Source organism: Phlebotomus papatasi, chromosome 2, assembly GCF_024763615.1.
Source record: "Phlebotomus papatasi isolate M1 chromosome 2, Ppap_2.1, whole genome shotgun sequence".
NCBI lineage: Eukaryota > Metazoa > Arthropoda > Insecta > Diptera > Psychodidae > Phlebotomus > Phlebotomus papatasi.
Window position 1 is genome coordinate 64526557 of NC_077223.1, and position 27050 is coordinate 64553606.

General features: G+C 33.6%; 1 protein-coding gene across 1 annotated transcript in view; it reads left to right on the plus strand.

Moving 5' to 3' along the window:
* The window catches only part of LOC129803871 (uncharacterized), a 208904-nt gene that overhangs the window by 126343 nt on the left and 55511 nt on the right, over positions 1 to 27050 (plus strand). The gene's annotated exons all lie outside the window — the stretch shown is intronic.

Consider the following 27050-nt stretch of genomic DNA (forward strand, 5'->3'; position numbering starts at 1 on the left):
ATATATAAAAGTCAGTTTTCATACTTTCCTATTTTACAAATAAATACAGCATGCCAAGAATGTTTTAACAGTATATCAAACTAGTCGAAACAACACCCCAAGCAGCCAGATCCTTTGGAAATCCCTGTCATTTGACAGGTTTTGACCTCTTACTATATTATTATTCTTTTCTCTAAAACTCTATTCTGAAGCTGAATCAAAATTTCAGATAACATTCCGCAAATATTGTCTCTGCTTAGTTTAAATTCAATAAATCTTTAATAGAATTTAAAAAAAATGTAAAAATATGCAAGAGTATTTATTTGTTATTTATGGATACCTATTTAAATCAATTGAGTGAAAAATAACTACATGAATATAATTATTTTAGACTGGTGTTCTGAAATCATTGCGACACTCTGTTGGATAACGCTACTACGTCCGACTGGTAATGGCCGCGGAACTAAACGACCACCTTTAAAGAGAGCATTCATGGATTTCATTGTGTTCCAATCGGAAAATGAGGAACTAACTCCGAAATCGTCTCCAACTATAATTGCACAAGGTGGAACACGATCCGATGTAAGACGGTTTTTTGTGTCAGTTGATGGTACTCTCATTGTGACAAACAACACTTTTATTGACGCATTCGATATATTCTTCAAATTGCATTTTGTATTTGAAATCAAATACGAAGACACTCTACGTAATTTTCTTACGTATTTGGAATATTACGTTTTCAAAATAACTGACAGGAGCATTCCAAATACCACAGTGAACAAGTGTCGCATGCTTCTCTTGAATGCACAAAACGAGTAAAAATTAAGGTAAAAAAAGAAAATAATACAACAATGATTCAGTGTAGTATTTGCGAAACAAATTACTTCGGTAATATTGGTAATACTGAAGATTATATTAAGCATATTAGACGTATTCATTGCTTCACTGAGAATTCAGGAGCATCTGTACCATGTGGATACTCAATGTGCAAAAAGTCATTTGAAACTATAAGTGGGTTGAAGTATCATATGATTCATTGTTCGTACAAGAATATAAAAACTCCTGATCAAAATTCATCTAAAGAAGTAATCCCTGTCTTTGATGAGTTTGAAGGTTCAAGTAGCAATGGGATTAACCAACCCGGAGAAAATATTTCAATCCAAAGCGATTTTTTTGGCGATACGTCTTTTGATTCGGTCAATACATTGAAATTTATCTTGGAAAAATTTATAAATGATCTACAAGGATTTTTTCTATCAAACGCGGTTCTTAACTTTGTATTCAAGTTTTTGATTTCTTTCCTGTCTCATTTGTTTTCCGTAATCAGAGAAATTGTAATGTCTTCTACAACGGTAGGCTGCAAAATCTTAAGACTATCTGAAGTTGAAAAGTCTATATGTGAATTCCTTTCTGATTACAAAACTACCTATCTAAGGAGAAATATTATATTTGAAAGTATGCCAGAACCTTTAGAAATTCATATTGGAATTAAATCAAAGAGAAGTTTGGATTCGGGAAGAAAGTCATTTCTAAATATGCCTTACCCAATAACATTCGTAAAAGTAAGTTTGATTGAGACTTTAAAATTTGTTTTGAGTTTGTCTCATGTCCAAAAACACAACATTTTTTCAGAAGTAAAAGATAATGGAACTACTATTTTGACTTTTAAAGATGGTATATTTTTTAAAAACACTTTTGCGGAATCTGAAACATCGAACATGCTCTATCTTAATTTATATTTTGATGAATTTGAATGTGTTAATCCGATTGGATCTAAGACTGGTCGACATAAGATTGGAGCTTTCTATGTAAATATCAGAAATTTTCCCAAAGAATTAGCTTCAAAACTACATCATATCTACCTATTTGCTTTGGTTAAAAATGAAGATTTAAAAAAAGTTGATATAAATCTCGTACTTCGGCCACTTATAGAAGATTTAAAAACATTGGAAACTGTTGGTATTAACATTAATTGGAATGGACAAATAAAAAATGTCAAAGGAGCTTTAATAAACATTTGTGGCGACAATTTAGGTTTAAATGATCTGCTAGGTTACAGAAAAGGATTTAATTGTGACTATTTTTGTCGCTTTTGTTATTGCACATTGGAAGAAATACAAAGTAAGTTTAAAGAAGAAGAATTTGTTATGCGTACAAGAGAGGCTTATGAGAAAGACGTCCTAGAGATTTCTGAAAATGTAGATCATATTAGAGGAGTGAGAAGTAAAACTTTGTTTAATGATTTGAATTATTACAATACGATTGAATCACAAGCTGTGGATATTATGCATGACATGCTAGAAGGAGTAATACAATACGATTTATACTTATTTTTCAATTTTTTGATTACCAACAAGTACAACACATTAAATGAAATTAACTGTTTAATACAATCGTTTAATTTCGGATATCTTGATAGGCAAAACTTGCCATCTAACATCCGTATAAGTACAAAAGGAAACATTGGACAAAAAGCAGCGCAATGTTGGACATTACTTTCTTATTTGCCACTGATTTTTTGGAGTCATTTCAAAAACAAAACTGATTCTAATTTGAAAAACATTTGTAAGGTAATCATCCTTTTGATACAGTGCTGTCAACTCATTTTTTCTCATAAGTTTGAAATATCTATGATTGAAGATTTAAAAAAGAAAATATTTTTGCACCACAATCACTTGAAATTGGTTTTTCCTGATTTCAAATTTAAGGCCAAATTTCATATTATGATCCACTATCCTGGAATTATCAAGAAAATGGGGCCTTTAATTGACATGTGGTGTATGAGGTTTGAGGGAAAGCATGCACCCCTAAAATCATCAGCGAATTTGAGTAAAAATTTTGTAAACATTTGCAAATCAATAGCAATGCGTCATCAAGAAAGAGTGTTTTTTATGTTGAAAAATGAAGAAATTGGAGAAGAAATTGAAGTATATAATGATGAAGAAGTCCAACTCGAAATTGCTGAAAAAATGAATGTATTAACTAAGCAAGATATTATAATATTGAAATCAATACCGAAATATGCTTATTTAAAAGTGGGACTCTTTTTTGCCTTGAAATGTCCCAAGAAAAATACCCCAATCTTTCACAAAATTCTTAGTATTTTTCAGTACAATAGTATTTTTTATTCATACTCTGAAAAATATGAGACTGAAAAATTTGATAATGATTTGCAATGTTTTAAAATAAAAACAAAGAGTGAAATGTGTACAATAGAAGTTGATAAAATACAACATAAAGAATGTTTTTCAATGTCCATTGTAAATTCATGCTTTTATATTGTTTCCAAAAAAATTATAATGTAACATTGAATAAAATTGAATTCTGTGATATATTTTTTCATTTCTTTCTATAATAAAAAAATATGACTAAAAAATTTTTTTATATGATGAAAAACTAAATTAATAACATAGTTTAAGGAAGAAAGGTATTATAAAAAGGGTTTAGGATAGTGATATCACTTAGTGCGATGCATCAGTTTATTCCATCTTGAATAATTTTTTTTAATATTATAGTATGTCAGAATTGCAAAACAAAATAAATATTTATTTTGATTCTGCAATTCCTTAATACCATAATATTCAAAAAATCAATTTATTCAAGAAGGCATTAGCTGGTGCATTCCACTAACTAAGTGATATAACTATCACTATCTAATTGTTAAAATATTTTTTTTTCTAAAATTTCATCAAAAAGTTAACCATGGTTAATAAAATTTGAATCAAGAAAATCTACAAAACGTTAACAAAAGTTAAAGAAGTTTTAACGAATGTTAATAAAACGAGCAGTTGAAAATTGCTGAAAACCTTAAGAAGTGTTAACGAAATGTGTAGCAATTCATATTAATAAAATTTTAACCTTTGTTAAAAATATGTGTACTAAAAGTTTACTCTAAATTTTAACGAGGGTTAACAAATTGTGTGTCAAACACTTTCTAAAAATGTTACCGATGGGTAAAGAAAAATAAGTTAACATCTGGTAAAGTTTTTATTACACGAACACTTTTTCAAATCTGGGCAGCGCTCGGTGTAATAAATTTTTGTACAAATTTTTCTGAGTGTACATTAAGCAGTCTCTCTGTTTAAACCGTGTAGGTGTGTCCAGGACATTATGGTCACTGGACCATTCTTATGTCCTGGAATTGAAGAGAAGTTAGCGAAAAGCAGGGATGCAAATTCACCCCCGGAGTGCAAGGTTTGCTACATTTAGCTGAATGAAAAAAATCCTAGAGCCGTTTTTGAAACAAATAAAAAAAAAACAATTTTATAAAGCAAGCCGAAAGTGAGTGAATTAAAGCAAAAATATTTTCAGATAATTTCAAAGATTCGATAAAGATTTAAAAAAAGAAGCTTTTTAAAGTTTTATTACTGTATTTTCTAAAGAACACCTTTTTTATAGAAAGTTTGAATAGGGCATGAAGTCGATATGTCTCAGCGTCTGACATGGTAAAATTCTCGGTAAAAGTCAGATAAAGAAAAGAATGATGATGTATTTGTTTTATAAAATTCTATATTCTCAAACCGTGTCAATAAACCAAAATAGTAATTTTGTAACAGTAACGTTAAAATTTAATTTCGGTAACAAAGTATTTATTTTTTATTTATACTTATTTATTATACAGTTAATGCCCCTGTGGGATATTTTCTGAGGATTTCTGAGGATACAGCCTCATGGTAACTAAAAATTTAGGTAAATTTCGTGAGAAGTTTTCATCATTGGTAGTGATTACTTTGAGCCCTCTAGAAGAAGAAGGATTCAAAATTTATCGGTTTAGAGTTAAAGGAACACCATTTCGACAGGGTACCCCTATTAACGCTTTCGTCAAAAATATTGAAATTTATTTAACGCGACTAATAATAGAGTGAAAGGAATACCTATTAACGCTTTAAGAACTCGTGTCAGGACCTATATCGACAATTTGATACTCTGTACCATTTATAATACGAAATTTGAACACTTATTTTTATCGAAAAACGTAAATTAATGATAAAACCTCATAGTACTTACATTTTATTGGGTACTATAAATAAATTTAAACGTTTTGACAAAAATGTCAATAGGGGTTGTCTGTCGAAGAGGTGTTCATTCGACCCTATGCCATTATGATAGTGTTTTTCTCTCTATCTTACTTTTCCTAAAAAGAGATCTGTTGATATTTCATATCTCAATATTGTCACTGGATGAATGTCAATAGATCATCATAAAACTTTTCAAATTGTCAATATGTGTTCCTTTCACCCTGATATTGTGTACTCGTAAGCATAAATTTTAAATTGGGGAACATGAAATATTAACGACTGAAAATCATAATTATGTATTATAAGACTTACCAAAACGTAATAAGAAAATGAACACCAAAGTCACATAAAGTAGATCAGGATGACCAGGATGACTGATCTGCGGGGGAAGCTTTTCCCGCTCCTGATTGTAAGCTTTTCCTACTAGGACTTAAAATTGGTCTTCACCGATCCTATCTAATATGTCCAATCTGTAAGGACCATTACTTAAGTGGTAGAGCTGAAGAAAGGCTTACAAACAGCAGGCTGGCAAAGTCACCCCCGGAAGGCAGTCATCCGCATCTACGGTACGAAATTTACGATTTTGTTGCTTACCTCGTAGTACTTCCAGGTAATTTTAAGGTTGCGTCGTCGTGACTTACTCATATGTCTCAACGGGTCCCGGTCAAAATTCCGAACGCCAAAATACCGAAAGACAAAATCCCGAATTCTTAAACGTGTCATAGCTACTCCCACGATTATAATCGCGCTTTCTGGAGGCAAAGGGAAATCTTCTGTGTCTTGGAAATTTATTCCAAACATTTTCCCCCATATAATTTCCTTTTCAGGATTTTGAACATTCGGGATTTTGGCTTTCGGGATTTTGGCCTATTCGGAATTGTGGCGTTCGGGATTTTCGTTTCGGGATTTTGGCTGCCATCGGTCTCAACAATATCCAAGAAATTATTAAAAAGAACTTAGTTTACTAATTAAAGTCAAGGGGCTATTCATATTCACAAAACGGTTAAGATTGCGCTTAAAAATACGCACAGCTCAATCATAAAATGGTTATTCAAAGCAGTTAGAGTGACTCGAGTTCCCGGGTACCCGAAAATGTATATACATTCCCTGAGTTCTTGAGTTGCCTGAGTGCCACGGAACTTACCTGAAAAAATATAATGAGTTCCCCGGATTCCCTGAAAAACTATATGGGTTCCTCGAGAATTCCTTGAAAAATGTATGTGTTTCTCGGGTTCCCTGAGAGTTCCCTGAAAGATGTATGGGTTTCCCGGGTTCCCCGAGAATACCCTGAACAAATTGTATGGGTTCCCCGAGTTTCCCACGAGTTTCTCGAATTTCCCGTCGGTTCTCCAGGGTCCACGTGGGTTCTCTAGCCGGATTGGCTCAAGTTTACTGAAATGAATTACCCCTTGATTAAAGCGAATTTACGAAAGATCTTAGCTAAAGTTCAAGAATTTATTAAATAATAAAATTTGTTTTTGTTCATAAATGTTCCGGCATGGGATTCTGATTGCTTTATCTGAAATGAATGCAACTTTGAATTGTACGGACAATACAATCTTAGCAAAAGCATTTTGATACATTTGAAAAGAATGGAGCTTTGGCTGTAAGCCAAAGAGGAAGGAAATAATTAGGTTGGATGAAAAATAAACCCCCATCATAAGAAACCACTAGAGGACAATCATCAATTTGTTGGAAATTGTGGAGAATGCACTTGCGAATTAACATTGTCGAGAGTATATTGCCGGGTTGTACTCTCCAAGGATAATTCAATTGCTGCCACGAAGATGGATGTGAGAAGGATGTTAAATACGAGAATACCAGAAGTGCTTTCACTCTTGATCAATTCTGCTTGTGTTGATTTTTCCAACCACGTTGTGGGTTTTTTTTTCGAATGTCCCTCAGACATCATCGTGATGAATCCGGAAAATCATTATTTTCCATCCAGAACAATACATCGCCCTGTATAAAATTGCTTTTTAAGATGTATAATCCATTTTCATTCAATTTCTGTAGATTTTTCCATGGGGTTGTTTTGTGGTTTCACTTAATAAATTTCATACTATACCAAATCCACAAAACCTCCCGCGATATTGCACCAATCAATTTTTGTATCCACCCAGGAATTTTTCAATTTCCCATCCACGATGGATTGGTAGAAATTACACGGTTCTTTTATTCACGGGGAGTATTTATAACCATGCTAAAGGCTTATCGGAAATCTCCTATTTTTAGTCGAGAGGGTATAAATCGAAAAAAAATGACCCCATTGACAATTCCCCAATGAAATCCTCAGTAAATCCTACGCTTTTTCCCCCAAAAATCTTTTTTAACTCTGTCATTTTCAATCAACAAAACCCTCAAATATTCCCAAAATAATTGATTATTTTCTGATAGAAAGCAATTTGTGTACCACTTAATTTAATCACCCAAATACAATAATTACTTAAATGCTAGTGTGTAATTAATTGCTACTAAATTATTAATACTAGGAGAGAAAAGCAGAACTTGGAATGGAGCAAAAACCACAAATTGAAGAAAATGTTTTGGGAGAATTATTTTCACTACGTGGCTTTCGTGGCTGATTCCTCGGTCTTTCTAAATCCTCAATAGACTTTTATAAGGCACTTTTGAGAGCAATAAAATTCCAAAACAAGAACTCTAAACACTATGGCAAAAAAAAGCCCAGTGGGATTTTGCTTGAGAGAATCCAGCAAAGATGATGCTCAAAAGTTTCACTAAGGAATTCGTAATCTCGATTAACATATCGCCCCTAGTATCTCAATTACTCTCACGATGTCTTGCTGATATTTTAATGACAGTATCTTCTTGAAAATAGATGTAATAGAAAGAAAGGTTTTAATGGGCTTTTTGTGACCAAATAAATTCATTAAAAGAAACCGCTTTTATTTTCAAAAGCAGATTATATTTTTCTTTAAATTGGATCATAAATAGGGGAATGTTGGCATGGTTCGCACAGAGTGAACCTTCAAACAACGCAAATTATTATTATTATTATTATTATTATTAGTTCTTCATTTCTTAGCCATAAGATAGATCATTATTAAGCTTATATGAAACGAGATGAGAAATGGTAGGTCAACTCTTTGCAAACAAAGAGAAAGCTCGCATCGTTTGAAGGTTCACTCTGTGCGAACTATGCCTATATTCTTCTATATCTTCTAAATTTGTTGTATTTTACAAAATTTGATTTTTAGAAATAGAAGTCCCAAACACATTGCCCAAAAAAATACTACATTTAAAAAAACACAGCAGTTTACATCAAAATAAATTGCAATATTAACTTTCAAGGGGATAAGTAGATGAATTATGTTAAAAATTTGTAAATGATGCTATTTTTGTAGCACTCAAGATCAATGTAACCATTAACAACATTACAAACAATACCTCTAAGGCCAAAAATATACATTTAATCTCAAACATAATGCGAATACTTAACTCAAAATGTACACCACTAAAATCCACTTATCCGCACCTTGAGTAAACTCCAAAAGGTTATCTCTTGCACAAAAAAAAGCCATAAACATAAAAAAAAAGAATCTTGATGGTAATTTTTTACTAAATTGTGCAATTGTGCAACTTTTGCATAGGTTAAGAGAGGCTACAACACATATACTAAGTTAGCCCATTATAGTGATTCATGGCAGCATCTGCGAAGCTCCATGTTGATGATCATGCAGATTTATCAATGAAAGTGGTGAGATTGTGAAGTAAAGTGCAAAAGTTCAGAAGCAAAATTTCAACCAACGAGTGGACAAGTTGAGGCGATAGAGCAATAAATAACCATGCAAAAGAGCTGTGATAAATGTTACGTGAAATACTATGCTTCTTCTATATGGTAGGGGTCTTCTTTCCATTTTCTTGCATAACACATTGCAATTCATTCTGCATTGACTCTGGGCTGGGATGGTAGAATATGGTGCGAATTAGTATGACCAAGAATGGCTTTGGGATGGAAGAGAAAGAAGGTGCTGGTGCAGATTTGACCTGGGTAGAGATCCAATTGAAACGCCATGTGAATTGGCGGGAAAGTCATGATTTGTGAGGGTGATTTGCTACACAGATTTTGCAAGAAGTTTTGCAGGAATAAAAACAGACTGCCAGAGAGCGTTGTCCAAACAGAGAAATAACTTGGTGAACTGTAGCTCTCTCGTGACCACCTCAAATGTCCATTGCGAGACAGTGAAACATGGGGTATGGCGTATCCAGCGCTAATTGAAGCAATTGAGCTGAAACAAGTGAGAATTTCATGGGTGCGCGAACACTGCAGAAAGCCACACACTGGTTTCCAATTATTTCCCATCCATATATAGGGGAGAACGGGTACCCTTCAGGCACTTTTTGAACTTTGATTTCAAGGCAAATTTAAAAAGGCATTGAATAAACGAGCAGTAAAAAGTCAAATTTGGTCAGCAAGAAATTGGAAAGGATCAGTAAAAAAAATGATGAGTAAAAAACAAGAGCAGTACTTTATTAAAAGCGGTCAGTAAAAAATTAAAAGTGGTCAGCATAAAATGAAACATGATCAGTAAAAAGTGATCAGTAAAAAATAAAACATGATCAGTAAAAAGTAAAAAATGATCAGTAAAAAACAAAAAGTGGTCAGTAATAAATTAAAAATAAGCAGTAAAAATATTGAATTTGGTCAGCAAAAAAATTAAAAATGATCAAAAAAAAAATTTTAAAAAAGCAGTAAAAAATTAAAAATGAGCAGTAAATAAATAAATTTAATTTTTTACTGACCAATTTTTATTTTTTACTACTCCCTTTTAATTTTTTGCTGACAAAGTTTTTAATTTTTCAGTAATCAATACGAATATTTCTACTGATCATTTTTAATTTTTTGCTGACCACTTTATTTTTTACTGCTCATTTTTAATTTTTTACTAACCATATTTTCTTTTTACTGACCGTTTTTAATTTTATGCTGATTAAATTTAAATTTTTTACTGATCAACTCGAATATATCTACTGATCAATTCGAAGTCTTCACTGACCAAATTTAACTTTTGACTGACCAAATTTTACTTTTTACTGACAAAATTGAAAATTTTTACTGATTATTTCGAATTATTTGCTGGTCAAATTTAATTTTTTGCTGACCACTTTTGACTTTTTACTGACCGTTTGTTTTTTGCCATTAAAAAATGTCAGCGGTATTCAAATTTCGAACCCAAATACCGGAGTAGAAAACGAGAAATCTGTAAGACACCAATATTTTTCAAATTCTGATTATTAGAATCGAAGATATGGCCATTTTAAAATTTTGTTTTTGACCCCTCATAGCTCGGGTTAGGGAGGTCAGGGGAACTTAATTTTTTTTCAATCGAAATTTTTTTATCAACATTTTTATCAACATTCCATACAAAAACAACACTTCGCCGGGGGGTAGTTTACCACATACTCTCATCGCATTTCCTAACGAGAACATTCAAAGGAGATTGGACAAATCCAGTCCAAGTTTCTGTAGGACTGAGGCAATTAATGGACGTCAAATTAAGTTTAAAATTGAAACTGTGAATCCTGATATCTCCAAGATTTATTAACCGATCTTAACCAATGAGTACTCAAACGAAAGGTCTCAACCAACCCCCAAAACAGTGATATCATTCAGTTCAAAAAATCAACTGCAAGAGCGCTTGAAACCAAGTAAAGTTTTCGAACTATTGATGAAAAATTGTTATATTTAATTTCGATACAATCTAACCGATTTTAATGACATTATAATATCTTTGTTGCCTCTATGAGACTTTTCAACTTTTTACTTTTAAAGTTTTGTCAATTGAAGGCAGGGATACACACTTTTCTATCTTTATATCTCCGCTGTTTCTCAATAGTGCTAGATCAATTTCGGCTTAAACTAAAGATTTGCAGTGCATTTCACTCAACCTTTAATTAAGCCAACAACCTTTATTTAAGGTCCTTATTTTGTGAAGGCTATCAGAAGAAAGGTTGTTTGGATTTTAATCCGAAAACTTTGGGAAAATCCGATTTTTTATTAGCTGCCCTATCTCCCAACGCTTACCGGAATTAATCACATTTAAATTACTCGTCGGCAAAAACACCACAGTTTGTATGATAGTCAAATAAAACTCTAAAGCTAGTTAGTTCACTGCTACAATAAATAACCGAAATAACCTGATGTCAAACATGCCCTCTGTCCCCTATATAAACCATTGAACACCCAATACCCTTTTTCTATGTAACATTTCTAGCCAAGGGGAGAAGAGTGGCATATGTTTTCCATAGAACCCTCAGTGGCATCAATGAACGAACTTTTCGACTCCCCCTGCCTAAAGCTAAACTGCATGAGGCAGGAAATGTTCAACATTGTTGGCGAGTCATGACCCAAAGTCTGGCTTATGCAGGAAAGTTTTGCTTAGCGAGAAAGCTCCTTCACATTGTTTAGGTGTTTTCCATATCAAAATGCTCTCTCCCGCACCAATGTAAACACAACTGCAACTTAATCCAGACCAAATTCACGGTATTGTACGATATGTTGCTCTATAATAGCATCCCCAAAAACAGCCATTCAACTCTATATCTATGGCAAATTATGCAATACAAATTTTATCCCTAAATACCTCTATTGAATTTGCGCAGTCTATTCAATTGGAATACAATCCACCAAAACAACCACCTGAAACGTGTCCATACACTCGGCAGATATTGCAGTAAACAAAATACCTAACAAGCTCCAAAAATTTGTATTAAAGCTTCTTCGTTGTGTATTATTCCCAAATTTCTAAGTGAATTTAGCAGAGTGCTTAACAAAAATTTCCATTTAAATAAGTGATTAGGTTATGATCTCTATATAATGCTTTTCCATCTCCAAAGAAGAATCGTAAATAAAATTGAAATACTACTCCAGTGGAAAATATAAAATACTTTTACTGGTTTTCCTGCTATTTTCCCAAAAAAAAAACTCCTGCAGAGATAAAAGATAGAGAAAGTTTATCCACTAGCATATTCTCCTCATGAATCCTTCAATGGAACTCGATATATGGACCATCCTGTTGTTCCACTTCGAAAGCTTTCACACCAGAAGAAACTTTAGCCCATGAATTCACATTTCGGTGGTGTCGTCACTCGTCAGTGTTAAATAGCGGTCAGAAAGTTTCTTGAAGTATTTTTCAGAAATTCAGAGAGTTTGTTTTGGATGTAATGGGTTTTTCTTTCCATTTTGAAATACACCAAAATCAATTATTTTTGGAAAATTGATTTTGAAAACTTTCGTTAGCGTAACTCAGCTTCATTATAAAGGCCATGTTGTGACCAATGACTGTAAAATATTATACTTAACATTTGTATTTATAAATAGATTTACTTACACGTAATTGCTGTGAAGTAACACAGTATTTCACAAGATTTTAAGTATGAACTTGCAATTAAATTTGTGCATATTTTAATTGTAAATTAAATAGGTTATTTAATAACTTTATATGTTTTATTAAGGTCATAAATTATTTTAAGTGGGATTGATTACATTTACATTCATGATCTTGCTTTGGTGATAAAATGACTATTTAGACAAAGTCTGCTGTATAATAATTGCAGTGATTGTACTTTTGAAGTCAATTGTATAACACCACAAATTATTAAAAGTTCATATTAACTTTTACCATTCGTTTTTAAAAGTCATAAACTTGTAAACTACCGGTCGGATTCTTAGATCAGAAGGATTTGGTTGGAATGGGCTCTCGGAAATCTGCAGCCCGATTTCCCTGAGACCCAAGTCCACATGTCCTTCTCTGACGTCTTAGACCGGACTGACTCTCTCGGTTCTCTAACTTATAGGTGTACGTGACAAAGACCCGGAAGGCAATGATACCGAAACGGCTTAGAAGCGGTCCAAGAATGGTTTTGAATAGTAATACCGGCTTCAGACCTAAGTCAGGGGCCTCTTGACATTTCATTTTTCCATACGTTTTTGCATAGAGGCACTGAAGACTATTGGCAAGTTTTTTCCTAAAGAGAATTGACTTATCAGTCTGACATATTTCGAAATCGTGCATTAAAAGCTATCCAAAAATACATATTTCATAATATTTGCCGAAAAAACACAAGAACTGCGAGCAAATTTTTACAAGGAAAAGTGAAAAATTACTTCACTCTTTTATGGTTAATGGGCCCCTACCTAAGTTTTATCCATGTGGCTTAACTTCTATAATTTCTTATCAATCAAGATTTTTTGGAAAATTATCACTTAAGATTGGACAATATAGGCAAGTGATCCATTAAATTTTGAAAAACCAATGAAATTGGTTAATGTTTTCAATTTTGAGATCACCAAGAACTGGACTCAGCCTTTAGTCTGAAACCGATATAACGTTTATAGAAGCCAGGGTTTTAGCAAACGTATCCAATTCATTGCAAAAATAGGTTTACCAACTTTAATATGGGCCTTCATGCTAAGCCAGGATGAGCTTTAGGGGAAGACTTTCTTTCAGGCTCACACATAGTCTGACTTTGAACACTTTATATTTTTCTCATATTTATTTAATGAATAGGACTTATTTTTTAAGGAATTGTGTGACTCTAGTCTAGCTATTAAAATATATTGTCATACGGTCAGATTAAATAAAAAATATGAGAAAATATGAAGTTTTCGAAGCCAGAGTATGTGCGAAGCTTGAAAGCCTTCCTCTACTTAAATTTTAGATGTCATTGAATTCAAATGTTAATTGATAGTAATATCGGCTTCATTGAAATTGATTATCACTTGCTTATAAATATTAACAGAATAGTATTGCCTAAGGATGAGTTTGTGTTAGAGTAATTTACTAATAACTAATAATACAATAATATTCAAATCAATAATATCTTAAACACAAAATTGGAAAATTTCTTTAAAAAAATTATAAAGGAATAGAATTCAATTTATTTTTTTAAAGCTTTTCAGAATATGGTTTTAATTCTATTTTAACGTTTCCGAATCTTGTTGGAACATCCACTGTTTCTCTTCAAAAAAAATTTTGTATGCCCATGGCTTTAGAGCGTTTCTCATGGCAATTTCTCGATACACTATCTGCAGAAACAAAAACCTAAACTAAAAGATGATAACTTCAATTCAATTCAATTTAGGGCAAAGTGGTACAAGTTGGACAGGTACAATTTAGACAGGGATTTTTGTCTTGATAAATTTAGTACTTCATTTTTATTTGTATATTTTTAATGCTTTAGTTTTATAATTTGATCCCTTGTGCTTAAAAACAAATTTTTTACTGTATTTATCTAGAAAAAATCCATGTCCAACTTGTACCGGCGATTTGCTCAACTTGTAACACTAATTCCAAATTATACCGCTTTACCCTATATATATTTCTCCCAAGGGGTAACTTATATTGAAAAACCCTCGTCAAATGTCTGAGAAACGCTTCGCGAAATCCGAGAAACCCACTTTTTGCATCGCGAAACCCGAGAAATCCACTTTTTGCATCGCAAAACCCAAGAAACCCAATGTCTGCATCGCGAAACCCGTGAAACGAGAAACCCTTGTCAGAAAAAATGGGAATGAGTTACCCATTTTTGAGTGAGATGGGGGAGGCAGAGAATTTAACGCTAAGGAACTAGGTAGAGGTTTTGTTTTTTAGGTGTGGGAAGAGCTAGGGAAGCCTAGACGGACAGAGCACAATGGCAGAGGCCCAATCAAGCGGGTATCCTACGGGGTATACTTAGGATAAGCTTTTAGGATGATGGCGATGGCCTGTGTCATACAAGCCCACCCTGTATTTCTAGTAACCATTCGAATGTCCGATCCGAACTATCGTAAGATCTTTTAGTAGACCTTTGCAGTTTTTAGCAACCACTGTTAGGCCGGTTTCAGACTAGAGGTTTAGCCCAGTTCCCGAATGTCTCAAAATCTTAAATAGCGAGCAATTTTATTGCTTTTTGAGAGCCTCATAGATCATTTGTCCTTAATAATCTAATCCTAAGTTGATTTTTTTTCAAAAAATCGTAAATGATAAAAAATTAAAGTAGTTAAGCCATATAGCTAAACCTTAGGTCTGAAGTCTGTATTATGCTGTTCGTATCCTCGTAACGAGCTATACTTCGGTAGCTATAAGCTCCTTTGCCTAAGGAGACGAAAACTTTTCCATAATTTGAAATTTTACTAAATCTATTCTGAATGAATTTACAAACACAGCTCTTGGTGTATCCTTAAAAAACGACTATGTTTTATTTAGTAATTATACTTGGAGTTTTCTTAAATAAAGTATATTGAATGCGACATATCTTGAGAACTTTGCTGTGTTCTCCCGGATCTTGCAATTTGGTATTATTAATGTTACATTGAGACAAAACTTATGTAAAATCTTAATTCAGAAACTTTTGTTTTCCAAAATTGCTATAAAAACACTGCGTTGAATTCCTATGAAATATTAAAATTGGGGAAAGTATGAGTTTGTGTTATTACCAAGTTGGAACAGCACTAAAGACGAATAAATCATTGTGTGTGCTTTTTGAACTAGAGAATATGAAACACTGAACTACTTCTACGGATGACGAATGGGTGTTTGATGTAAAATTCTCATCTTCCAAAACACTCTCGAGGAAAATATTTGTTCTTTCTTTCTTCACCATGAGAATTTTGACTGAGAGTTGCAATTCAATTTATGAAAATACTCTCTTGATGAATATGGAAATCCCAAGTCAACCATGGACAATATATGGCTCCCTAGGGAGGTGTCTCATGGGGCTTTTGTGTGTTCACCTGGAAAAACAGTAGCTTCTTGGGCAATTAATGAGCAAACTTGATAAGCTTTTAGCCATTTTGGAGATTTCATGGAGTGGTTTAGGGGAATTTCATGCATTTTCCATGCATTTGTACATAGTTACAGAGACAACGAAGAAATGTGGATTTCGGTTGAAATTCCTGGGACTATCTCTACCCTACTAAGGAGTGATTAAGTTACGAATATTACAGTCATCTTGCAAACGTAATTAAACTGACTTGAACTTTGGACTCAAGAGAGTAAAAGATCTTACTGAAGAGATGCCATTGAAAATGCTCAGATGAGTGAATGTGAAAAGATCCTTGTGAATCAACACTTTCCCAAGAGTTGCTAATAGAGATAGTGACAATGAATAGAGGTTTGGGAGTGGCTTATAACACCCCCTAGATGCTCATATTTCTCCGAGTAAATTCACTGGAAAACATTCTCAAAATTATGAGAATGACCAGAGAAAATGATTGTGTTTGTGGGGATGAAAAGTTTGTCATTGAGCTTTCGAGGGGAGGGTGTACCCTAGGTTAATCTTTAACTTTGTGTCATTTTCATGTATAATTAAATATGACTAATTTACTGCTACTTGGGTCACCAGAGCTTTTTCCTCTCGTCCCGCCATCATTATTGTTGGTTTTTCTGCCATCACTCTGAGCTCTGATTGAGATCTCCAAGTTGAAAATTGTGACATGAATTGAATGACATACACAATTTGATGAATTGCCAAGTACAATAGCACTGAATAAATTCCAACATTATGTATGCACAGTGTGCGGAAATTGGGATAATTCTGAGCTTTTCTCTAATCTCGTGTTAGTCAATTATGCAATATACTCTCCAGCTATGGACAATTTAATTCAATGCACTTGCAAATTGGCATTATTTCGCATGTTATTCTGTGAGAAATATATGCAGTTCCATCTGATGGGAAATGTTACTTCAATCTTTGTAATTTGTATATTAAAAAAAGTTTAATTGATTTAAAATAGATAAAAAAAAACTCAATCACATTTTACGAAATCAACCAAATCATCCAATTCCATTGCAATATATTACAAGAAACATTATAAAAAGCACTTCCTGAACGGGGCACCTCTATAAGCCACTTTGGAGAATTTTCCAGATAACTCACGTCAAATTTGATTGAAAAGTCACATAAAGTACTGAAGAAACTCTGTGCAAAAAAAACAGACTGGAAAAAACGAAGAGTAGAGACGAAAATGTGTGCTAAAGTTTGAACTGAAAAATTCATAAGCTTAAATATTGAATAAGGAGCTTCCACAGGTCTTTTAAAGTGGTTCAGTTTTTTTTTTGGGGTAATGGGTGGCAGATACCAATGTCTGCAGTAGTCCCTTCCACTAAAGGATCCTTCTTGTAGCAATATAATTCAGAATGTGTGTATAACATCCCTGGAAGCAAGGAGATGTCACATGTCAGGAAAATTATTTCACTATCCCGAAAATCTGTCACTGATCTCACGTTTTGTATATGGTGTTGATATATGCATATGAAAACCTTTAGGGCTACATGTCTCTATGATTTTCCATCTTCATTCATCCCCACAGAAACAACAATTGCATACAGAAAATGCAGAGGAAAGCTGTACTGACAAATAGTTTCCTTCATCCTAGTCTTTTGCCTCAATTTCACTGTAAACAATTAATGTGCAAATTTGACTTTGGGTACCATAGAGTCTGTTTCACAACACGCAACAATTGCCCAGATTCACCAACTATATCTTATCAAGCAACAAGAGATGATGCTATAGACATCATCCCTCACTGTTGCCTCTCAACTCACAATAAATTACCAGCCGTGTTACTAACAAAGTCACTGGAGCGCATCTACTTCACAATTTTATAATTCTTGCGTTCGACAACAATCAAAATTGACAGTAGAGTTGAAGATTAGTGCAGAAGTTTGCAAAATATAGATAATAACCCATCCTTCAAGCAATAATATCTTTTATGTCTCTCTTTATTGATTGAACTTTATGCAATTCTCCCACGATGAATTTTAACGACCCAATGCGTAATTCTGAATTTCAGCTAAAACAGCTCAATCTATATAGGAAACATGGTAGTTTACGAAGTGGAATTGCACGAAGAAGAACTTAACGTGATTTTACGATCCAGGAATATAATTTTAATATCACATAAAATCCCAGTCAATGAATGGAATATAATTATGGTCTCTGGAAGCTCTCGGTGATCTGTTTAAATAGTCCTATCAATAAGGCTTCAAAGTCGTCGAAGAATAACCAATTAATAATAAGGGACTACAGTGTTTCTCAGATAAATTAAACCGGATGATATTTTTTTTTAAAATTTGACCTAAGTGAAAATTTTCTTTAAAAAATCTTATCTCACGAAATCAGAATAGTTAGATCATATGGATAAACCAGAGGCAGTCAAAAAATATACTCAAATTCTAACAGTCTTTTGGCCCAAAACAATCATAGTGGATTCAGTATTTAGGATTTGTGAGGACGCGCAATATTAAGCTTACGATCAAGAACACGATTTAAGACTTTCTATTTTATCCAATCTTTAGATTAGAGGTTTCCCAGGGTCCAAATCAAAATCCTAAAAGCCAAAATTCCGAAAGCCAAAATCCCGAATGCTCAAAATCCACAAAGGGATAAAATTATATGGAGGGTAATGTGTAGAATAATTTCCCAAGACACGGAAAATTTCCCTTTGCCTCCAGCAAGCGTTTGTTCAATCGTAGGAGTACCTATTACAGTTTTAAGAATTTCGAATTTTGGCTTTCTGGGACTTTGGTCCATTCGGGATTTTGGCTTTCGGAATTTTGACTTTCAGGATTTTGATTGGGACCCTGATAAACCTGAATAGAAAGTCTTAAATCGTATTTCTTAGTCGTAAGCTTAATATTGCACTTCCTCACAAATCCTAAATACTGGATCCACTATGATTTGTTTTGGGCCAAAAGACTTTGTTAGAATTTAAGTATATTTCTAAATCGAAAATAAAACTGTTATCGAATTAACTATCCAAGAATTAGTGTTTCAGATTTTATTCGATTTTACTGTGGCATTGTCCTAATATTGTTTATAGTCCTATGGTTATGTTTCTAAGGGAAAGGACTGAGTCATTGCTCTTAAAAACGTAACGAAAACTTTAATTTAGGAGTATTTTGAACATAACGTTCAACTTAGTTTGCAAACCGAAAACTAATACAAATTTATCCGTTTTTTGAGAAAAGTCAATAATATATTGAAATTAAAACTGTACTAGGGGAGACTGGGGCAAAACTTGTCAAAACGCATATTTAATTCTTTCACGAGCTCTGAGAAAACTTAAACGTTTTATAATGAGCATATTCTTATAGGAAATTTACTGCTTTACAACATTGCAGAAGACTATTTTCCTCTATCTCGAAAGAAATGTGATTTTCGAATCATTTTGCAAAAGTCGATTTTGAGGAGATTCTCAAAATTGCTGGGGTAAATTTTGTCAGTCTTCGGATAGTTTGTGACGTTTTACTCTCGCAAACGTTAAAAATATTAAATAGATATAATTTTATAGGAAATTTATTCCTCTACAGCTTTGTCGAAGATAATTTTTCTCTATCTTAACGAGAACCTTTCTGTAAGGGAAATATTCCAAATAGTAGGTGAGATTGTTAAGAATCTCACCTAATAGGGCTTAAAATTTCATTATTTTTTTTATTTTACATAATTCTTTCTCGAATCCCTTGAAACTTTGTAAGTTTAAAAAGGTTCATGAAGGCTATCTATAATAAAAATTTCCAGCTTCAGTCTCTTTTATTTTAGAAAATAGTGAATATTGAAATTTTCGTTTTGACAAATTTGCCCCAGTCTCCCTTACTGCATCAATATATCGATTTTTGATAGAAAATTTATTTATATTCGCTTAGTGCATTAGGATTTATTATCTAAAAGTGATTACTAATTCAGTTTATTCAGTTTAATCTTTCTAATTTCATAATAGAAGAGGTTCATGATAGAATTTTAATTATATTGGAAACAAAATCCAGATATACTAAACATTAGAAATAAAAGCATTAAACGCGTTTACACTATTGAAAACTTATTATCGAAATGCCATTGCAAAAAAATGTAGAAATCTCGAAAAGTACATTGAAATAGATTTATAATAGGTTAATCAATTTTATACTAAAGCCCTGATAACGTAATAAACTATTACCGGCTATTTACTAAACGTAGTTTAAGAACGTAACTCTTGCAAATATAATGTTGGATTTTAGTTTAAAAGATATACTAAAATTATATTCTGATTTTAAATCACCGAGATATAAGCACAGTATGATTAATATCTGTCAATTCGAACTGCAATGTTCTAGGTGAACTTTAAAGAAGCCGACCGATTAATAAAATAGCTAGTAGAGATTTTAAGAGCAGATTAAGGCTGCAATCGATTCTCTATTCCAACCAATAACTACTAACTTTTCACTAACATCTATATCACACAAGCACTTATGATTTTGATAAACTTTTGTTTGTACTCTGAGGTAATAGATAGGATATTGCAGTCATTAATTAAATCCTATAATTCATATTTAATCTTGTCTCTTGATTTAGGACTCTGGCCCCGAATTGTTGTAATTTTGAACATAATGGAGATGTTCTTAATATGACCTAAATTGTGCCACAGTCTCTGTTTGGCTTTCGCAACTAAGATTAATGTATTTCGTTCCAAATGTTGACGTTTTTGCAATAGTATAAAAAAATCTATTTACACATTCTGAAACAAATTTAAGAAACTTACAAAGGTTACGGCTTTTCCTGTCTCCTAAAAGTTAGTTGTTAGTGCTTCAGCTGTGTTTCCTGAATTCATGAACACGTACGAAATATGGGTTTTGCGATAACCCAAGCGATAGTAGGTTGTTTAGCATTTTTCTCCCAAAACAGAAAGAAAAACAAAAACCAACATACAAGAGCGATTTCCCTGAGAAACCATGAACTTTTTCTCAAACCTTCCGTGTCCAATTCATCCAAAAAAACAAAAATTATCTGTGACTGTGTCTTTTGTGTGTGGAATGAGCGTCTCTTGCAGAGAATAGAATCAAAATGAATATTTTAAAGCTTGAGATGTAAAATTTCATTAAGCTCTCTGACTTTTGTTACACCTTTTGTATGATAAATGATGCAAAAAGACATACATAGAGTTTCACACCTCACCTGATTTACCTGTTTCGGTTCCACCACTTCCGTCATTGGGTGCTCTTTGGCAAGGTGAGAAAAGTCTAAGGTCATGGGCTTGGGCTTCAGTTTACTTTTTGGAGAATTGGTAATTTCTCTCTATTTATTTATTTTTTTATTTGTTGTTTTCTTTTTTGGAAAAGTGATACCTTGTCAGTTATGATTTTTCCTGACACTTAATTGCTCGGAAAGCATCTTCAATCTTTCATCTTGTTGTTTGTTCTCTTGGAACTGGTTGATAATCAACCCCTCCAGCGTAAACCAAGTCAGTGGTGCGAGAAAGAATTATCGTCAATTGTGTAGTGAACTAAACGATGGGTTTGGTGAACTTAACCACCATGGAGCAAAATTTCTGGGATAATTGCTGGAAGAATGGAGGGAGAGAGATGGTTTGTCCAAGAGGTGCCCAAGTGTTTCTTCTTTTACCTCACCGGAAGGATACCCATGGTGCCCCCTCAAGTGGAACTGTCTCACATGGCGCGTGCAAATTATGCCATATGTGAATAATGTTGACTTCTCCGGGCACGTGCACTATTAGCACATAACACAAGAACTTGATAACCCAACACAATGGAACATGAAAATATTCACCAAACTTCCAAATTTCATGCCATCGGCAACCAAATGAAACGTGATGCAACTTCAACAAGATAATTTTGGGGGGATAGTCTAACAAATGCTGAGATGGTAGGAGGTTATTAGTTGTTGGAAAATCCTTCAGTTTCAACTTATTCATCTGAAAATTACAGATTGAGAGACAGGAAAACGTTTTTAAAGTACTTGGAAAAGGGTAGACGTTTTGGTGTCTAAATTAGTTTAAACCAGCACAACGTATTTCCGCTCTTACCTAATTAAAGGATATTACAAATTAGAAGCTGCAGTTTCTTCTGCATTCACGTGAAAATGTGCATTAAAAGGATTTAAGACAACACAGTAAAAAAAAACTTGAATGATTTATTTTCTTTCTTTATTTGAATAATCAATAAAGAAATCTTCATTGGCTCACACACAATAGTTAATAAAAGATTATTAATAATATATTCTTTTTCGAAAATGGATATAGGAAAGCTTTGTGCAGAGCCCATTAGAGTTCAACTAAACAGTTGGATGATCACAGTTGAAGAAAGACTTTATCAAGGTTCATGTTCGACATAAAAGTCTTGTTAATGACTTTACGTTTCAGTCTTCTTTGTCAAAAATATTAAAAAAAAAAAAAGAAAACAAAAAATAATTTTGTAAGAAAATGAATGACTTCTCAGTTAATTTTTCTGTCTCTCATAAAGCTCACATTAATTTCGTGGAAACAGAGAAAGAAATGGCACCACAAAAAAATATAAAATCGTCCATTAAGCAACAATAAAGTGTCATAAAAGACGATTTTCTTATGTTAATTTAATCATCTCTTGAGGAAGAATATGCCACAATGGTCGTTGCTTTTCACCTTCATTGCCTCATTATTGGAATACTAAGCTGTAAGAATTGATGCAATTGAGCTTTCTACCCGAGATGGTATGCCACAATTCAGGCCATGGGCGATATGTGTATGGTAATGAATAAAAAACAAAGTGACTGCAAACAATTAAATTTATTGTCTCTTGGTGCAGAAAATGCAATATTGATGTTAAAATTGTTTGCATTATTGATTAACACACTCATTATTGTTTCTCCTACATATTTGTGCTCCGTCGCAATAAGTTCAAAGTCAGTGGATTAGCTTCTCTGCGGTTACCCTTGAGGAAGTTGATTCTCGCAAAATAATTGCTGAATGATAGCAAAACGTGATTTAATATCTCCCATAGTACAATTAGATAGAGTTGAGAGTCTTGAGAAAAAGGAGGAACATGTGATCGTGTGAAAAATCATAATGTTCTCCCTCGTCAATTTGAGGTGTGGATCATTTTAACTTCTAAATCTCCTCCACAATTGCGCAATTATTTAAATTCTTTTGCCCAATGGTGTCTCACTTTGTTTATTCTAAATCAAAAATCACTGATGTAGCAATCAATTATCGCGTTGAATAGAGTTATGGCCTTCAATTTTTGGCCTTTTTCACCATCAACCTCATTCAATCCTCCACGGACTATCACGGATGATTTGCCAAAAGAGCGAAGGAATGGGTATAACACAAAAAAAAACCTCAATCGGGAAGTAATCAGCGAAAGAGGTTTGTAATCAATTTTCCAGGTAGCGAAGACCAAGAGAATTACAATAATCTCTTCATGTGGAAAAATTTCAGCTGAGATGAAAAATACATTTGAGACTTTTCACTTTAACCAAAGAAGAGAGTGGATGACTATAAAAAGTGAATATTGCTTTTTTCCACATGATTAATCAATCATTAATTTCTTCACATAATAATTTCTCCGATGCATTGGCTAGATACCACACGGAGACCTCATAACCTGAAATGAATCAATCGAACGAAACGACTTCATTTGCATCTTTATGACTTTTTCCTTCTCTTCAGCTCGACAAATACTTTTTCCCTTTTTCAAATATTAATAATATCATCCTCACTCTCACCTGTTCGATATTAAAAGATCACTCTCCAATGTTGAGTCTAGTTTCTTTACAATCTTTTCTTTATCAATTAGTTTGGTGTGAAATAAGTGAATTAATTGCAAAGGCAATCTCTCATTTTACTTCAATTGTTACCTCTTTTTTATGACTTTTTTAAAGACTGACGGGAGCATAAAGAGACTATTTTACAATATCCCAGCTAAAAGATATATAATATAGAAGAAAGTTTTTAAGAGATATAAATTATGCTAATGCTAAAGAAATATCACTATAGGAAGTGATGTATTAGATCATAATATTTTACAAACCCCCACAAACGTAATATTTCGCTTCCTGTCTAAGATCCGCCCTAAATTAACTTTCAGGAGAGCGTTTTTTCTCAAGCCAACCCTGGCATTACCTCTGCTCATTAAAATTTTAATACGATTTGCAGTAATTGTTGCTAATAAACATTCAAATGTATGATTTGTGTCTTTGTATCACTAAGTACATATTTTGAATTTGAACTACATATTTAGTAATAAAGAGTTATACTTTGTTCGGAAAAATAGGCAGACCTAAAGCCTATAGGGGAGACCGGGGAGGTTTGGGATACTTTTTCGTATTTTGACTGTGAGGCATTATTCTAAAGAGCCAAGAAATTGCTTTAGAATCTTCTGTGGCCTATACCCACAGGTATTGACTTTAATAAAAGGAAAAATGTTTAATCTGTCATTTTGTCCTTAACATCCTTGATCCGGGGCATAGCATTGGACAAGAAAAGCGCTCCTGAGGACATGGTGTTATTTTTTTAAATAATTCGTAGGGTGAAAGGTACACCTATTGACTTTTTAAGAACTCATATCAGGACTTATTGACACTCTACTCTGTACCATTTGCAATACGAAATTCGAAAACTTAACATTATCGAAAAACGCAGATTAATGAAAAAACGTTATATTACTTAAATTTTATTGAATGCAACATTTAATCATTTTGACAAAAGTGTCAATATGGGTTCCCTGTCAAAGAGGTGTTCCTTCGACCCTATAATTCGATATTTCCAGTTTAGGAACAACAGTCCTGGTTTAAGTAATATCTCAGGAACAATCTCATTCGTGGAATACACTCTAAATCCCTGCAGCATTCTTCTCATATGCGTTTTTCCAATACCATGCACAATTTGGAAAATTTTGTGATCTTCCTGATACTTTCTAATCTTCATAAAAATTTCTTTCAGGCTAGTTTGACGGCCGTCTCTGATAGGCTGATAGAATGCTTTTGTCACCTTTTTCCACATTTTCCGCATTTTTATACACCAGAAAACCATTTTAAATTTTATTTTACTTAAGAATATGAGTGTTAAGTAAAAATGCAAAATATTTTCTCAAATTTAATAAATACTGATTTACAACCCTACTCTCCTCTGTAATTACTGCTTATGTTTAGAATGGTTATATTTCAAGAAGAGTAAATAGAATAATCATATCCTTGCAATCTCACTCACTCAGTCATTCTCATTTTCGTAACAGGTCAAGAAACCAAAATATAAGTATAGAACCCTTAGGGGAGTATATAATATAAACGGGACGCTTTTGATTCGAAACCTCCTTTTCGAAATGAATTAAATTTGCCGAAAATAAGCATATTTCAACTAAAAGAATCTTATTTTTTAATTAATGAAAATATTTACTTAAAAGTTTGCAACAGGGCATTGTTTGATACTGAAAATTGGTGCCCAATTTCCTTTTCCTTGTAAACTGATAATTTAGTATTTTTAATTTATAAAAAAAACAACTTATACAATAAGTGCGGGAGACTTTGTTTCCTGCGGATGATTTTGACACTCCCTCGTTCAAAAGCTTTTCTTTATTTCTAGAACTTAAAGATGGTCTTTACCGATCACTAATGGTAGATCAGATCGGTAAAGACCATCCTTAAGTTCTAGAAATAAAGATATGCTTACGAACAGGGGGGTGTCAAAGTTACCCGCACTTTTAATAATTTCCAAAATAAAACCGAAAAAACTTCGAGACTTACATAATTTTCTCCAGGATAGGTAGAAGTAGGGCACTTCTAAATTGGGGCCGCTTTAAAATTGAGTTTTTTTTTTTATTCCCAGCGGGCACAGTTCGCTGAAGAAGGCAGCATTTTAAGCATATTTTTGCTGAGTCGATCAACAATAATGTGCTGACCAGTTAACAATTCTCGAACAAAAAGTTCAGTTCAGTTCTGTCAGCCGTATGGTACAGACGTGCTTTTTTATTGTGTCAGCATTTTTGAGATTTATTCTGTTTTAAAAATGCCTGGTTCCAATTGTTTTGTGTGCAGTGACAAGGTTCAACGTGTGGAGGATGGGATTTCCTGTGGTGCTTGCTCCAGGATTCTTCATGCTAGATGTTCTGGAATGTCGGAAAAGGATTTGGAGAGTTTTCAAACTCTATCTCCAGTGCAAAAAAAGTCGTGGACATGTAGTGATTGTGGCTCACAAAGGCGAGGTAATCGTAAGGAGGGCAACTCTTCATCATCAGATTATGTCTCAGAGACTCTCCTGAGGAGAATGGATGCTCTACATGCCCGATTCGATAGGGTGGATGATGCGTTGGCTAGGATTGAGAAGCTCGAGATTGATGCGAGGAAGATGGAGAAACGTCTTGATGAACATGATAGTGCTATTGCCAAGCTGAAAGTGGACAACGGGACCCTATGGAGTACTGTTGGAGATTTGCAGTCGAACAACTCAAATGAACCTCCATGTGATCTAAAGGCAATAGAGATTTATGGCTTGAAAATTAGTAAGAGTGAGAGGCTCATTGATGTTGCTGTGAGGGTATTGCTGGATGCTCTGGACATGGTGGTGGAAGAGAGGGATATAGATGACTGTGTATTTATTGAAGGCCGCAAACCAGCTGATGGCCCAAGTAATGATGCGGTTGGTGGCCCAAGTAATCAGGCGGCTGGCGGCGGCAAGGTTTCGTCAGATATTGTCTCTGGTAAATCCAATGGGGCGGCAAATGGTGGAATCTTCATCATCAGGTTTATGTCAAGAAGAATGAGGGAGAATGCTCTACGAGCCTGGAAGAGTAAGAGATCTTCTGGTTCTGGAGTAGAAGTTGATGGGTGGCCTGTGAGGGGCTTTGGTGTGGGTGAGAGGCTGAGCCGTGATACAAGACGGCTCCTCAAGGAGACAAAGATTGTTGCGAGGCGTCTGGGATGGAAATATGTGTGGACGCGTCGAGGAAGTGTGCTGGTGCGCAAGCAGGAAGGAGGAAATTATTTCATTATTAATTCTGTTGGATCATTGAAATCTCTTGCAAAGTAGCCACAATTATCTCTATATATCATTCTCATATCAGTATTTTTTTTTGTTTCAATCTAATCTAATTGATCATTTCTATTTCATTTTTGCTACCTTTTCTTGTACTTATAATTAATTACATTTCTTTATTTTTCCTTTGCTAAAACTTTTTATTGTATTTTATCCTATTTTCTTTTAACTTCTTAACTTCTTTTTTTTCGCTTTTGAATTCATTTCTCATGTTTGTTATTATGCAGAACATACGTAGCCTACGCAGAAATTTTGACAGTTTTTTGTCTCAC